Source organism: Zalophus californianus, chromosome 1, assembly GCF_009762305.2.
Source record: "Zalophus californianus isolate mZalCal1 chromosome 1, mZalCal1.pri.v2, whole genome shotgun sequence".
NCBI lineage: Eukaryota > Metazoa > Chordata > Mammalia > Carnivora > Otariidae > Zalophus > Zalophus californianus.
Genome location: NC_045595.1, coordinates 176,064,241 through 176,077,764, shown reverse-complemented (window position 1 = coordinate 176,077,764; position 13,524 = coordinate 176,064,241).

Below are 13,524 nucleotides of genomic sequence, written 5' to 3'. Positions count from 1 at the left end.
CCCTAAAAGAACAGATACAAGATAGTTTGTCTCAGCATTATTTGTGAAAGTGAGCGTTTGAAGGAATCTTAGTTATCCATCACTGAGACAATGGATAGATAAAATGTGATGATGCATATTATAGAATGCTATGAAGTAGTCAGAAATAATGAACTAGAAATAATCAAAGCCACATGGATAATCTTGAAAACATGAGAAGTGAAAAAAAATACATAGTATAATGTCATTTGTGTAAATTAAAAACACATGAATAGAGAAGAAACACTACATGTTTTAGGGATACAAAAATTTTCTAGGACATAAAACACATTAGCATATACCCTGGGGGTAGGAGAGCAGATATGAGTTGGAATAAGATCTGAAGAGAAAATATGATACAATTAAATAAGATAAAATCAAAGAAGAGAAAGCTATGTTAATGGTGATAGTGTACCATGAACCAAGAAATGAGACTGGCAACTATTTGTACCTGAGGTTAAAAAAGAAATTGTATGTCACTATTAACTACTAATTACATGACATGGAAAATTTTATTTTATATAATGTAGAGATTACATTTTTTTCATATGGCCGAATAAACAGACACCAGATTTGATTTCTGATTCAGGTTTCCCCTGAGTTTTATTATGCTTTTTCTGTGACCAAACTTTGGCCATAATTTTCTCAATCCCTAAGGAATTCAAGTATTTATCCAACTTAAAGCTCCATAGAATATTGTCATTCAGATGAGTTAATTAAGATAATAAATAATATTCAGTGAAAAAAGGTCAATACTATGACTCATAAATAGAAAATTCAGAAAATGTCCTTAAAGGTATCTAAACAAAATGCATTTCTTCCTATGTATCAAATGTTCTGGACAGAAATTTCTATATTCTAAATTCTCAACATTTAGTCACGTAGTCTTAGAGGAAATATACTCCTAGTAAACATCAAAATAAAAATCTAAAAGTAGATACTTAATAGCATAAAACATCCCCTGAATTACATCAGAATCAATTTTATCTTTTTAAAAAATTCGTATCTAAATAAGAAAATTAGAAATCGTGGAAAAATACATAGTTGATCAAATTTCAGAACATCCTGAAATAATAAATTATATTATTTGATCCTAAAATCCTAGTTTTAGATCTACATTTTTAATATTTCAATTCCCTTTTTTTTAACTTTTATTTTTTTAAAGATTTTATTTATTTAAGGGAGAGAGACAGCATGAGCAGGGGGTAGGGGCAGAGGGAGAGAGAAACAGACTCCCCGCTGAGCAGGGATCCTGGTGTGAGGTTCCACCCCAGGACCCCAGGATCATAAACTGATTTGATGGCAGACACTTAACCCACTGAGCCACCCAGGCACCCCAACCTTAAAATATTTAATGATTTTTAAAGTTGATACATGAAGACATTTAAGACATTTTAATTGACATGTTATAAAGTGTGCATTTTGTACATTTTAAAGTATATGTTTTATAGCTATAAGATCTTTCCCAAAGATATCAATTTATCTTTGTTTTGGACACCAAATTCATGTATTTTCCATTGTTTTGAATACTGATAATAGCTTTGTCCAATGCCAAACATGGTTTTATACAAGAACCGACATATTTAAGTTTCGTGATCAGTTTTGGAGTGGAGACAGAATAAAATTGTCCTTTAGGCAAAAATAATCCAGAGGGGGCGCCTGGGTAGTTCAGTCGTTAAGCGTCTGCCTTCAGCTCAGGTCATGATCCCAGGGTCCTGGGATTGAGCCTCGCATCGGGCTCCCGGCTCAGCGGGAAGCCTGCTTCTCCCTCTCCCACTCCCCCTGTTTGTGTTCCCTCTCCCACTGTTTCTCTCTCTGTCAAATAAATAAATAAAACCTTAAAAAATAATAATAATCCAAAGAAAACTTGGCTCCAGGGTTAAGCCTGGAAGAGGCCTTAATATAGTTCATGAAAACTATTATCTAAAAGTATCACTTGTGTTAAAAATAAAATTTACATGATTTAGTATCCCGGAAACCTAGCTGGTATTCAATTAATATTTTGAAGGAAGGAAAGGCCAACACATCTTATCACAGCTTATCACTTCCTTTTAAATACCCTTCATTGAACACTTTTGCCTGGAGAAGTAATTAGGAGGTTCAGGAGAAGGGAAATAGGGCCTGGAGGATAGCGCAGTTGAGGCTGACTGACAGTTTTGTCTGCACTTCTAAAATTTTTTCTACTAATGCTCCTCATATTCCCTATACTAGGTCTCTGGCTGAGTATGTATCAGGAGGTGTTGATGTCCTCGAGGGTATAGACTTTGTGACTTTCAGTGCTGTTGTAGATCAGAAGCAAATATACATGCATGTGCATTGATGTTAGTGAGTAGGCTACTGAGAATTCATTCCCATCAGTTTCACTTTCAATTTCTTGCGGTGTTAATGGTTCGGTTTGGCAATGCGAGTTGCACTGCTGGCACCAACTCTTTAAACTTAGCTTCCTGTAAACCTCTGTACCAAAGAACAGCATCCTACATGAAACTTTTTATAAAATGCTATTCAGAGATTTATGCTTATTCTGCATATTTAATTTACTTGGGCTTTTGTTGCCCCGCTTTTGTTTAACAATGTTTTTCTTGTTCTCAACTCGCACTCTGTGATTTTAAGAACATGATTTGTCCCTTGCTTGCTTGGTGCTTGGAGAAAATCTCTCCTGCTCAGTTTCACATTGATCACTTGGTATCTTAATAACTTCCCAGGATTTGGTGTTTTGTTCTTATAGCCGCTGTGATCTATCATTGAGCCCTTACAACTCTTCGGATGTGAGCTATGTGGTTTCACGTATCTGATTTAATTTCCAAATTCCTCCTTGATCTCTGAACTCCTCCTCAAGGCCAGAAGCTGTGACTTACTCATCTTTGTATATCCAGGATCAAGATCAGAGCCTGAATTATGGCAGGTACTCAGTACTTATTGAACAGAAAAAGAAGCAGATTTGGGACTGGAATCTGGAAGAAACTTATTCTAAATATCAAATTTGTTCTATACTATATGTCAGTGTCATATTATGTAGCCAAGTTATTTTACAATAGGTGCTTTTTATATATATGCTGCCACCAACCTCACAACAAAGTAGGAATTATTACCCTCATTTTATTAAAAACAAAACTGAAAACAGCAAATCTAGTGCTCAAAGAGTGTGAGTAACTTACTTGAGATGAAACAGGATTAGTATGAGTAGTAAGGAAAAAATCTCTTTCAAAAATTGAAGCTCTGTTATCTAATTCCAGCTGCTAGAAGATAGATATGGAATTTCTCCCAATCCCAACATGGTGTCAACCATGGAAGGCAGGAATATTTGGGGGTAAATGGCCTGTTTAAAACAAGAGGTGGTTGGATCTTACTTAATGGAGTTTGAATTACCAGGTGACAGACCTAAGGGAATTCTGGTCCTCTAACTGGCATTCAACCACCCAAAAACAGAAAGAAGAAGAAGCAAAAAGGAGTGTAGAATTAATGCAATTTTCTGTCTAGATGTTAACGTTCAAGTAGTCATCAAACAAGACCCAAGATTAGAAGGTCTGATTTTGTAAACTGCCTTCCCGGTATACCATAAACCATATAAAACTTCCAGGACAAAAAGACAATCTAACAATCGTTTATCAGATTGTTTCAGTTACCTATTGCTTCATAACAAATTACCCCAATATTTAGCAATTCAAACAATAATTTTGCTGTATCTCACAATTTTGTGGGCAAAGGAAGTTCAGCCGGTCTCAGCGGAGAGACTCTTCTGCTCAATGTGAGATTAACTGAGATCACTGGGTTATATAAAGTGGTGGATGGGATGATCTGGAAGGTCCAACACCTTTCACCCGCATAACTGATACCTCGGTGGGAAAATCTAGAAAGCTGAGTTCAGCTGTACTGTTGCCCAGAGCACCTGTTTATGGCCTTTCTAGCATGACAGTTGCAAGGTAGTCAGACTTCTTACTTGACAGCCCAGGACTCCCAGAAAGAGTTTTTCAAGAAACAGAAAGTATAAGCTGCCAGTTTCTTAAGGTCTGGTCCTGGAAACTGGCACAGTGTTTTTTCTGCCATAATTTATTGGTCAAAGCAGGCATAGAACCTACAATGATTTAAGGTGAGGGGACATAGACTCTCACTTCTGGATGACAGGAATGTCAAAGAATTTGGGGCCATTTTTAACCCACTACATAGCCCAATTAACTTTCAGTAATTCTTGCTTATAAATTATATCCTTCAATACATTTTTTTTCAAAACCAAAAAGAAACGTTTTTGTTCCTCTCTGTTCTCAGATTACTACTCCTGTAGCCATATCATATCCTACCTTATATTATGGCTACCATATATATTTTATCACCACTTCTAAAGTTGACACTGAGATATTTTTACATTTATACCCCATAATTGTTTATATATCAATATGAATGGACGGTTCAGGCAGAAGTTTCCTAATGCTTATTGTTATTCCCACTCTTTTCTTCTTTGCCTCTGACTGTTTAAATACTTTCAGACTCTGCTCTTCTAAGAGGAGGCTGAGTGTGCTTCCATTACCAGCATCTCAGTGTGCACAGAATTTTTCTCATTATCATTAAACAGGAAAGTGTAAAGCCAAAAAGCATTTTGGGTACTGTATAGACCAGACTTGACATTTCACAGAAGTAAAAACCGAGGTTCAGAGAACTTTATATTAACTTGTCCAAATCATGCAAATAATTTATAGGTCAGCTGGAACTAAATCTAGGGTTTATGGGTCTTCTTCAGTTGTACTGACAGTATATATATTTTGTGTTGGTATTTTTTCAGAAGGAATTTTATTTGGGAACTAAAAAGGAGAAACTTTTTATTTATTTATTATTATTATTTTTAAAGATTTTATTTATTTATGTCAGAGAGAGAGAGAATGAGAGATAGAAAGCACGAGAGGGAAGAGGGTCAGAGGGAGAAGCAGACTCCCTGCTGAGCAGAGAGCCCGATGTGGGACTCGATCCTGGGACTCCAGGATCATGACCTGAGCCGAAGGCAGTCGCTTAACCAACTGAGCCACCCAGGCGCCCAGGAGAAACTATTTTTAAAATGCCAAATTAATCAAATGGAATACCAAACCATAGAGACTAGTGAATTTCCTGAAGGCAGATTTTTAAAACAAAAACAAAAATAGGGGTGCCTGGGTGGCTCAGTCGGTTGAGCGTCTGATTCTGGATTTCAGCTCGGGTCATGATCTCAGGGTCATGAGATGGAGACCCATGTTGGGCTCCACACTCAGTATGGAGTCAGCTTGGAATTCTCTCCCCCTGTCCCTCCCCACCCCCTGACTCACCACCCCCCCTCAGCTCGCACACTCACGTGCACTTTCTTTCTCTCTCAAAATAAATAAAACCTTAAAAATAAATGTCACAAGACTCAGTCTAAATGCTATTCATGGTATTCATCTCTCTCTCTCTCTTTCTCTTTCTCTCTCTCTTTAAACTAACTTCCCTTTGTCTTCTTCCCCTTCTTTAAGGTTAAAGCCCTGGTTACCTCCTAGGGCTTTCCTGTCTCCAAGACAGTTCTGGTCACTTTGGCCAGATGGGACTACTGGCTCTTAATTGTTTTCAAGATAATTCCTTGTAGGAAACGTAATGTATTTTCCTTCCACAGGAATGTACTAACATAATTAACCCGTATCTCAGATATCCAGTAGAAAACCTATAAAAGGCAAATCAACTTCAGATTCCATCTTAACTTATTGGCAAACATAGTTTCTTGAAACTTCCTCAGACTGCTTGCCTGGTGTTGAGGATATAGGTGATAAATAACACTCAAGTAGATAAAATTATAATGCCAACATTTGTAATTAATGCATTTACTTATTTAATTGATTTTACAAATAACTAGAAGAAGTTCAGTCACTGTGAGAAATCTCATTCCAAGGAAATTATAAATCTCATTCAGTCAAGGTGACAACCAACCCTCTCAAACCACACAATCTAAATTGAATTTCTTTCTTTCTTTTTTTTTTTACTGTTCTTTTCCTATAGCCTATTCTCCTCGCTGAGGAAATAACACTTACTTTATGGAGTCACTATCAATAAGCTCTAGCTGTTGTAATGCTGAAAGTATAGACAAAATTCTTTATTTTTTTTTAAAGATTTATTTATTTTTTTGACAGAGAGACAGGGAACACAAGCAGGGGGAGTGGGAGAGGGAGAAGCAGGCTTCCCGCGGAGCAGGAAGCCCGATGCGGGGCTCAATCCCAGGACCCTGGGATCATGACCTGAGCTGAAGGCAGACGCTTAGACTGAGCCACCCAGGCGCCCCAGGACAAAATTCTTTAAATAAACCAATAAACACACCACTCCACTTGCCAGGGCTATTAAGCACCATTTGTAGGAGCAGTTGGGTAAAGAGGAAGGATGCCAGAATGTTACATATCCTGAGTTATTAGAGTATCAGTCGTACAATGGAACTTTTGACACCAGCTACACAGATCCTAAAGACTGTAATTCTGAATTAATATGACCAACATATCTTGAGGCGTTCTCACAGTCATAAAAGTAGCACGTACATAACTGAATTTCTTTGTAATAAATTTGATAGGCTCCCATTTCCCACTGGTCAACTGTTTGCTCCAGGGACATTAACTGTTAGAATTTCAGGTTAGAAATCATGAATATGCATGTACAAGAAAATGAAAATTCCTGAGAGTCTCCTACCCAAAGACAAATGTTGTAAATACCTCAGGATGGATTTATTTGTAATTTATGTTTTCATTTAATATAAAAATATAATGTGAAAATTTTTTCATGTCTAAATCCTCTTCTACAGCATCTTTTTCTAAGAGCTGTGTAGCGTTCTACCCTATTACTGGTTCATAAAAATGGACTAATTATTGGCCATTTAAATCTACTTCTTTGTTCTTAAAAAAATGCTGTCATGAGTATACTAGAAGTATATTCATTGCACACATTCATGACTGTTTCTTCATGACAGAAACAAAGAAGTGGAATCTCTGGACCAAAACATTTGCACATTTTAAAGCTTTTACTGTGTATTCTCAAAATGTATTCAAAATCTACCATTTTTTATCCTCTTTTCTTTTTTTTTAAGATTTTATTTATTTATTTATTTATCTGAGAGCAAGAGTATGTGTGTGCGTGCCTAGGCACAGGGAGAAGCAGAAGGGGAGGGTGAGGGACAAGCAGACTCTCTGCTGAGTGGGGAGCCACATGCAGGGCTCGACCTCATGACCCTGAGATTACGACCTGAGCCAAAACCAAAAGTTGGACGCTTACCCAACTGAGCCACCCAGGCCCAGGCATCCCCCCTCATTTTTTATTCTCTTAACATTATATGAGATATCCATCTTTCCCATATGCTGATAACATTTAAAAAATACTAGTCATCCTTACTAGCCAAAAATAAGTTATCTCACTGATATTTCAATTTTCATTTATTTGAATAGAGTGAAGTTATTACGCTGTACTGGCGTTTTTTCCCTCAATTCTTTACCCTATTAAAGGTTCTTGAGTGTCCTATCAACTTAATCTTGTGTTCCTCAGGTCGAGAGTAGAGTGTCTCTCACAAGACCCAGACCAGGGTGTACCCATAATGTTTGTTGAATAAATGAAGATGGCATCAGAAAAAATTAGACCAGAAACTTAATAGATAGTGAGCAAAGTTCGCCCAGGATTAGGAATTGGTCATATATTCATATACACACAAATATACAATGGAACAATTCACACATTAATAATGTTAAGAAGAAATTAATTCTCTCAAAAGTGTAATAGAAGAACTTTCTTTTGGACTAATAAGTAAAAGATCATTCTAATGTAGGTAAAATCCTTAACTATAGAATTCTTAAATGTGGTTTTACTAATTTATGAATATACCCCTGCAACTTGAAGTAGGAGCTTCTAAATTCCTTTCTAAGCCTATTTATGGGCCTGCTGCAATGAACAGATGAGACGCATATATAATTGGAGCTTTCCCTTGTGTATGTTAAATTCATTGCTAAAACATAAAGTGTATTCTCTTAAGTAATATGATGAATTCTGTTGATGATCGAAATGCTGATAAAAGAAAAAATATAGTAATCGTATATAATATAATAAAAACCTCAGTTAGATGAAGGAATATAATGCAAACCAGCACAATACAAGGCATAACTGTGTGGAGTGAGTTGGTGTGTATCTGTGTGCTTGTCTCTCCATGATACCACAACCCAGCTGAAGCAAAGAAAAAGTTCACTGTTCTGATGACCTTCTAGAGGGTGACCTTCCTTGATGACAAGGCAGTGTCAACATTTGATGTTACCACACAGTGCAACTTCCCAAGCTTTTTGTTTTGTCAGTTCTTCCTTTAGAGCCTGGAGTTCAGCCAGCAGAGGGGAAAAAGAATGAAAGAGGTTAATGTGGTGTCTCTCCGGATTGGATGGGGCCCCCAAATGTGGGGCGACCGGATTGGGTGGAAGCTGATAGCTTGGGCAATGAAAGAATTCACCCGAGGCAGAACAAAGGAGATAGACGTTTATTGAACACACTGCAAGGGCAGGACAGCAAAGGAGAAGCCCCTGCCACAAGGCAATGGGTGGGGGCTATAATTAAAGGGGGAAGGTGAGGAGGTATGGGAGCATATGGAATTTTCCTTTTTTGGTACCTGTGTCCAGGTGTAAGTAACCCATTGGTCAGCTAGGGCGTATCAACATTTTGAGGTGGGTCTCCTGATGGGCCTGTCTGTATTCAGCCAGGGGGCTCGGGTCACTGTGGGCCCTTTCTAATTCCATTGTTCAAGCCTGTTGCCTAAAAGCAGCCTCTACAGTTCACATTTGACTTCCACTCACATTCCACCAGCTAGCACACTATGACCTGAGAGAAGGAGACTGGGGGATACAGTCCAGCTGTATGCAAGTTTGAGGAGCAGCTAGTCATTCTGTGCCACTTGGCCTTTGGGGTTTTGTCATATCTGTGTGGCGTCACACGGTGCCTTGGAGTATTTTGCTCTACCCAAGTCTCATATATGCTATTATTTATTTGGTATGTTTTACATTCACTTATTTTTTATACTTAAGGACTTATTTTAGAAGAAACCTAGCAAAACTATAATTGGAAAACCAAAGTGAAATATCCATAAATAGAACTTAACTATAAAAACTGATGTACTAAAAACAAAACAGTGTTATAAATTCTAAGCCTCTGAGCTGAGGCTGGCTCTTTCTTTGATGAAAATGGAGAGTAGAGGGCTAGAAAGAGGCAAAGTGTCTATTAAAGTATTCTTTTTCCATTTTACAGTTGTAAATTCTATTTGTTCTTTTTTTAAAAAGATTTTATTTATTTATTTGACACACAGAGAGAGAGAGCATGAGCAGGGGGTAGGAGCAAGGAGAGAGGGAGAAGCAGACTCCCCGCTGGGCAGGGAGCCTGATGACATAGGACTCGATCCCAGGGTCCTGGGATCATGACCTGAACTTAAGGCAGGCGCTTAACCACTGAGCCATCCACGTGCCCAAATTCTATTTGTTCTTGACTGTAATATTGTCAAAACTGTTGTAGTTTTCCTAGCCTCTCACTAATATACCATTTTCAAACTTTTGATGCAGTTTGAAGTACAGGTCTAAGTTACTTTTTAAAAATCCAATATTCTTTCAATAGCAAACTTTTCTATATGATAATGACAGATATATTTGGATTCATTCCTGCCACCTTATGTTTTGTCTTTCACACTGCTTTCTTTTTGTTTTATTCCTTTCTTGATTTGTTTGAATAATTTTCTTTTTCTAAATTTCATTCCCATTAATGGGATTGGGAATTACACATACAGTTCCTGTTCTTTCATTAAGATGCACATTTATATTTTTAGTAATATCTATAGTCAATTATATCAACATCTAAAAGTTGTAATTTTAGCAATAATTAAGGTTGATCTTAGCATGGTTTTAGGTTTTATTTACTTTGGTTTTTACTCTAAACCTGTATCCCAGTCTCTAAATGTTGTCATCAAGAATTTTAGGACCATATTTTTCACTGTTTTTAAGCATTATACATCAACAATATTAAAGTCTAACTGTGTATTCATATGCTGCTCTTGTATATCACATCTTCTGTTATATTCATTTAACATTTTTTGTTATGTATTGTCATGTAATTATATTAAAGAGGTTCTGTGGGTGATAACTTTTGGAGGCTTTGCAGGTCAGAACATTCTTTTTGATCTTACATTTAAAGTCTAGTTTGGATAGGAGTGCCTGGCTGGCTCAGTCAGTAAGCATGTGACTCTTGAGCTCAAGGTTGTGAGTTCAAGCCCTGTGTTGGATGTAGAGATTACTTTATTATTTTTTTTTAAGATTTTATTTATTTATTTGACAGAGAGAGACACAGCGAGAGAGGGAACACAAGCAGGGGGAGTGGGAGAGGGAGAAGCAGGCTCCCCGCTGAGCAGGGAGCCCGATGCGGGGCTCGATCCCAGGACCCTGGGATCATGACCCGAGCCGAAGGCAGACGCTTAACAACTGGGCCACCCAGGCGCCCCTAGAGATTACTTTAAATAAATAAATAAATAAATAAATAAATAAATAAATAAATAAATTCTAGTTGGATAGGTAAATACTTGTGATTTCAGAATAATTCATACTCAGCATTTGGAAGGTATTTCTGGAGTATTTTCCAACAACTACCAAGTGATTCTTCAATTCTCAGTGGACACCAACTGGGTGTCCTACAAATGTAACTCAATTATGACACTACCTGGAGATAGCATTAGATCCCACCAGTTAAGGACTCAGTCCTGCAAGACTGACCTCATAACGGATGCCAATCACAAGTTCAAGCTATCACTTGTGCTTCTGACAGACTGGTTATAAATGGGAGGTTCCCATGATCCTCTCCTCAGTTTTTTTAATTTGCTAGAGGAGTTCACAAAAGTCAGAGAAACATTTACTTAAATTTATCAGTTTATTATAAAAGATATTGATAAATAGCTAGATAAAGAGGTACATAGGTGAGGTCCAGAGGGCCCTTAAGGGCTGGAGCTTCTGTCCCTATGGAACTGGGATGCAACACCCTCAGCATGAGGATGCCTTCACCAACCTGGAAGCTCATCAAGCCCATTAGCATAAACTCAGGTGTGTTTGAAAGAATTAGCCATGAAGAACAAAAGACACACCTATCTCTTAGGAAATTATAGTTTTAGGAGCTCTGTGCTATGAACCAGGGATAAAGACCAAATACATTTCTTACTATACCACAGTATTGATCTATTGACTTCTGTTACCCAGTGTTTAGTATTATTCAGTACTAAAGTACTGTCCAGCTCTTGGAGGCATTTTCTTAAATTCTTTTTTTTTTAATGTTTTTTATTTGTTTATTCATGAGAGTCAGAGAGAGAGAGAGAGAGAGGCAGAGGCAGAGGGAGAAGCAGGCTCCCTGCCTAGCAGGGAGCCCAATGTGGGACTCGATCCCAGGACCCTGGGATCTAATACAATGACCTGAGCTGAAGGCAGATGCCCAACCATCTGAGCCACCCAGGCACCCTCCTGGAGGCATTTTCTGACCTTGGGACACAATCTCAGGGAATGTCATGGTGCCCCTAGAGTTTCCAAAGCATCATTTCCTGTTTGGATAGTAGTTTTCCTTTTGGGGAGGTTTCAGCAATTTTTCTGAGTCCTAAGAGTTCTGAAATTTCACAAGTAATTGTCTAAGGCAAAGATTTTTATTGTGTTAACATTTGAAAAAAAAACAGTCAGAGCACTCTTGTAAATCTCAACATTTGTGGTTTTGGGCATGGTGGAAAATTTCCCTTTGTTGCATATTTGGTTATTTGTCCCCTTCAGATTCTCTTTTTCTGTCTTTCTGGAACTTTTATTTGATAGACAACATACATGCTCACCTACTCTTTCCTGCTCCTTGCCTTTTGCCCTTCAATTGTGGAGAGTTCCATAACTTTATCTCCCAAATCATTTAGTACTGATTGTCCATTTATTAAATTTTATTATTTTTCATTTGGAGGAACTATGTTTTCCTCTGATTGCAGCCTTTTTGTTGCAACCTATAGTTTTGTGAATACAGTGTTCTCTTGTATGATATCCAATTTGAAGATAGTTCAGTTTTTTAAATGTTCTCTTTTTGGTGTTTTGAATCATCTGATGGGTCATCTTAGTCAATGTTATTTAATGCCTTTGGGTCTGTCAAATACCTGGTAAACTTTTTGACTGGATGCACTAAGTTAATGAGTAAGTTGGTATTATGGGGTTGAATTGTGTTCTTTAAAAAGACACATTGAAGCCCTAACCCCGGTACCTGTGAATGTGACTTTATGTGGGAATAGAGTCAATAGAGTCTTTGCAGATGTAATCAATTTCAGATGAGATCACTAGCATAGGCCCTAATCCAATATGACTGTGTCCTTATAAGAGGGAAATTTAGGGGTTCCTGGGCGGCTCAGTAGGTTAAGTGTCTGGCTCTTGATTTTGGCTCAGGTCATGATCTCACAGTCCTGAAATCCAGCCCCTGCATAGGGCTCTGTGCTGGGTGTGGAACCTGCTTAGATTCTCTCTCCTTCTCCCTGCCCCTCCCTCCTCTTAAAAAGAAAAAAAAAAAGAGGGAAATTTAAGTACAGGCACACTGGGAGAATGCCAGAATGTGACAACAGAGGCAGAGATTGCAGTGCTGCTGCTGCAAGTCAGAGATTGCCTATAAGCCACCAGAAGCTGGGAAGAGGCAAGGAAGGATTCTCCCCTAAAGACTTCAGAGGGAATATGGCCTCGCTGATAGGCTTGAGTTCAAATGTGTAGCATCCAAAACTCTGAGAGAATACATTTCTGTTTTCATGTATATGTGCATTCATATACATACATAAACATACATACATATATATATATGAAGATTATTACAAGGAATTGGCTCATATGATTATGGAGGCTGACAAGTCCCAAGAACTGCAGTTGGTAAGCGAGAGACCCGAGAGCCAACGTTGCAGTTCCAGTGTGCATATTGGCAGGCTTGAGACCCAGGAAAAGCTGATGTCCCAGCTCAAAAGAGCCAGGCAAGAAGAAATTTCCCCTCACTTAAGGGAGTGTTAGCTCTTTTGTTCTATTCAGGCCTTCCACTGATTGGGTGAGCGGACAATCTCTTTTATTCAGTCTACCGATTCAAAAGTTAATCTCTTCCAAAAACACCCTCACAGACACATCCAGAATACTGTTTGACTAAATATCTGGGCATTCCATGACCCAGTCAAGTTGACACATTAAATTGACCATCACAAATCTGCCCCTGTCAACTTGGTACCCATACACATCTCCTTAAACCATACTTAATCTTCAAATAAAGACAATAATAAGGTCATAATTCCACCTAACATGGCACAACTATCCTGTGTACAACCAGAAACATATAACCCTTCCTTAGAACAAAAGGCTAGGTCTTGATGTGAGGTTTACTCTTCTCTTTAATATCCTTTAACTTAAGTTCTATTTTGTAAAATTAATACATAAATAGTATGATATAAAGGCAATACACTTATGTACCATGATAAGGGAATAGGAAAAGAAAGAAAACAAA